This window comes from Arachis ipaensis, chromosome B5, assembly GCF_059453495.1.
Source record: "Arachis ipaensis isolate K30076 ecotype BB chromosome B5, ASM5945349v1, whole genome shotgun sequence".
Taxonomy (NCBI): Eukaryota; Viridiplantae; Streptophyta; class Magnoliopsida; order Fabales; family Fabaceae; genus Arachis; species Arachis ipaensis.
In genome coordinates this window covers 54,082,992-54,086,521 of record NC_142440.1, presented here as the reverse complement: position 1 = coordinate 54,086,521, position 3,530 = coordinate 54,082,992, and the positions used below count along the sequence as shown (strand labels likewise).

Below are 3,530 nucleotides of genomic sequence, written 5' to 3'. Positions count from 1 at the left end.
CCTCGTCATTCTAGTTCATTCTCTTAACTTGGTTTTATTCTTCCATGTTCTTTGCTTTGTTTAATTTTGTCATTTGAATACTTTCATGATTATTTGATACAAGGATTATTTCTTCCATTTTAATTTATTTCTCCATTCCAATAATCATGCCTTCTTTTAATTCCATTTCATGTGTTATGGATTTATTATTTGCAATGAGTGAGTAGTTCCCTCACTTGATGGGGAGTTGATTGAAAGGAACTCTTGAGTTGGAAGGATTGAAAGAAAAATTATAATTGGGTTAACTGTTGAATTGTTATCTAATCACTAACACCAATCCCTTTGAACTAAGTGGGTTGCAACTCGTGAATAGATCTAGCATTCCAACTTGTTTGACTTTCCTTTACCTGGTAAAGGATAACTACACAAAACAACCATTAATTATAAATTAATCTTGAAATCATTCCATCAATAATAGAAATTCCAACTAATCAACTCCAAGTCAAGGTTTTTATTCATATTATTTAAATTTCCTCTTTTTAATTTTCCCTTTACTTAACTCAACTTCTTGGAACATCTGATTAATAAAATAGCACACTTTTCTGCAACTCGTTGGGAGACGACCTGGGACTTAAACTCCCAGTAATTTTTAATTTAAACTCTCTGTGACATATATCTAAATTGATAGGCAGATTTTCGGTGAGTTAAGAACTATACTTGCAACGTAACTATTTTAATAATTTTTAATTCACCAACTTCTGCCCCCATCAATTTTTGGCGCCGTTGCCGGGGAGTTGCAATAGAGTGCTAAAGTTATTAATTAGAATTTATTTATTTGCATTTTATTTTATTTTGTTACTATGAGCTGCATGTTTCTTCCGTCAAATGACGCGTTCACTTCCTGATCCGCGCTTGCTAATATTCGATCCTGAAATTGAAAGGACTATTTCACGAATAAGGCGAGAACAGCGTTGGTTAGTCCGCTCTGAGGGCGGATCTGAGAGTGAACTTGAGGAAGAAACCAGCCCCTGTTCTACTGATTCGGTTGTTTTACGTGCAGAAGACATGGCAGCTAGGAGAGTTACCATCCAGGAGGAAGGAGCCCCTGATTTTACAATGCAGCCGTATCAAGCGCATAATCCAGCTGTGGCTACAGATTTTGAAATAAAGACCGCACTGCTAAACTTGATGCCCAAGTTTCATGGCCTACCTGCTCAAGAGCCTATCAAGCACTTGAGAGATTTCCAGGCAGCCTGTTCTACTGTCAGGCGTGATGGTACTGATGAAACTTCAATTTTGCTGAAAGCTTTCCCGTTTTCTCTCGAGGGAAAAGCAAGAGAGTGGTACTACACTCAACCTCTGGCAAATGTATCCAACTGGGATACACTCAGAAAGGAGTTTTTGGAGAAATTCTTTCCATCTGAAGTTACTGATAAACCGAGGAAGGATATTTCCACAATTGTTCAGGATGACAATGAAACTCTCTTTGAATACTGAGAGCGCTTTAATAATCTTCTGGAAGCATGCCCCCACCACAGGATTGACAAGATAGTGTTGCTTAGCTATGTCACACAGGGCATGAGGCCCCAAGATAAGACCATATTGGAAAGTGCTAGCAATGGGTCTATGAAGAAGTACAAGACCATTGATGAGGCTTGGCAATTGATCAGTGATTTAGCTGAATCTACTAGGAATCACAGGCAAAAGCAAGGCCGTTCAAAAGCCATTGCAGAAGTATCCTCTAACAGAGAGACTGCTGCTCTAGCTCAGAGTATATGTGAGATGACCAACTTACTGAAGCAGATGCAATTGAATCAACAACAAACTCAGCAAGCTCAACCTCCTCCGCCACAGCAAAACCAACAACTAGATATTACACTGATGAATGCCCGCAGCTCCAACAAGAAGACAACATGGTGGCATCCACTCATAACTTCTATGACCGCCCCAACCAAGGGTACAATCAAAGTGGAAATAATAACCATGGATGGCAGGACAATTCTAACCAGAATTGGAGGGACAACAATAATAGAGGAGGCAGAGATAATCAGGGAAATCAGAGGTGGAATAATAACAACAACAGGCAGTAGAATCAACCTTACAGAGCACCTCACTTGAGGCAAAACCAAGGACCACAGAACAATCAACAGCAGACATCTCAATTTACTCATTCTTCTTTATCTCCTAATGAAGAGCTACTACAATCTTTTGAGTGAAGACAACAGACCATGGAAAATAACATGAATAGTATTAACGCCAGTCTGAATGGTCTCACCTCTACTTTGCAAGCTCTTATGTCACAGATTGGATCAACGCAAAATTCCAGTAACCAACCTTCAAGCTCCACTGGAATCCCCTCTCAACCATTACCCAATCCAAAGGGAGGCATTAATGCCATCACCCTAAGGTCTGGAACCACACTGCAGGAGAGGAATCAGGAGGAACCAAGCCCACCAAAACACACCTCAGCTGAAGAGGTAATAGAAATAGAAGATGTTAAAGAGGAAGAGGACATACAGGACATAGCTGAAGAAGAAATAGCTCAACCACAGGAGAAAGCACCAAAAGTCACAGACATCACAGAGAACACTACTCCAATTCCATTTCCACAACTTGCAAGGAAGCCCAGGAAGCAGCTGGAACCCGACCCCAAAATGGTAGAAATATTCAAAAAGGTTGAGGTAACTGTTCCTCTTTTTGATGTTATTCAGCAGGTACCTAAATATGCAAAGTTTCTAAAAGACTTATGTATCCATAAAGACAAAATTAATGAATTAGAAACTATTCCTTTAGGTAGTTCTATATCTGCTTTAATGGGAGGATTACCTGAAAAATGTAGTGATCCAGGTCCTTGTATAGTTAGCTGTACTATTGGTGGTGTAGTAATTTATGATTACATGTGTGATTTAGGAGCATGTGTCAGTATAATGCCTTTGTCTATATATGATATTTTGAGGCTCCCTCCCTTAAAAAGGTCGGCAGCTCATTTTGTGTTAGTAGATAAAAGTATTATTACAGTGGCTGGAGTTGCTGAAGATGTTTTGGTGAACATTAAAGGACTTACATTTCCCACTGATTTTTATATCTTGGAGGTGCCCCATAATGATTCAGATAAGCCATCATCAATCCTACTTGGGAGACCATTCTTGAAGACATCAAAATTCAAATTGGATGCCTTTTCAGGAACATACTCCTTTGAAATAGATGGCCGCATAGTAATCTTCAATCTGAATGGAGTCATTGACAACTCCCCAGAAGATCGTTCTATCTTTCAGTGCGATGTCATAGATGAAAGTGTAGCTTGAGTTCACAAGGAAGAGTTTGAAGAGAGGCACACTGGACAAGGTCCAAGTGTGGGGACCCTCTTAACTGACAATGAGGGCACTTCGTCATTTTCACAAGCTCCAGATAATCCAGAGACTGCCCATGATCAAAAGTTAGAATTGAAACCCCTCCCTCGACATTTCAAATATGCTTATCATGAAGATGAGCAGAGGTTTCCAGTTATCATTGCAAGAGAACTTACATCTCAACAAGAAGAGCAGTTACTT

At 39.6% G+C, this 3,530-nt stretch overlaps 1 non-coding gene across 1 annotated transcript; it reads right to left on the bottom strand.

Annotated features, from left to right (window-relative positions):
- Nucleotides 1–1,414: 1,414 nt before the first annotated feature.
- On the bottom strand, nucleotides 1,415–1,520 carry LOC148564216 (small nucleolar RNA R71). Its single transcript, XR_015885053.1, has one exon. It is a non-coding gene; the product is annotated as a small nucleolar RNA R71 (small nucleolar RNA).
- Nucleotides 1,521–3,530: the final 2,010 nt, after the last annotated feature.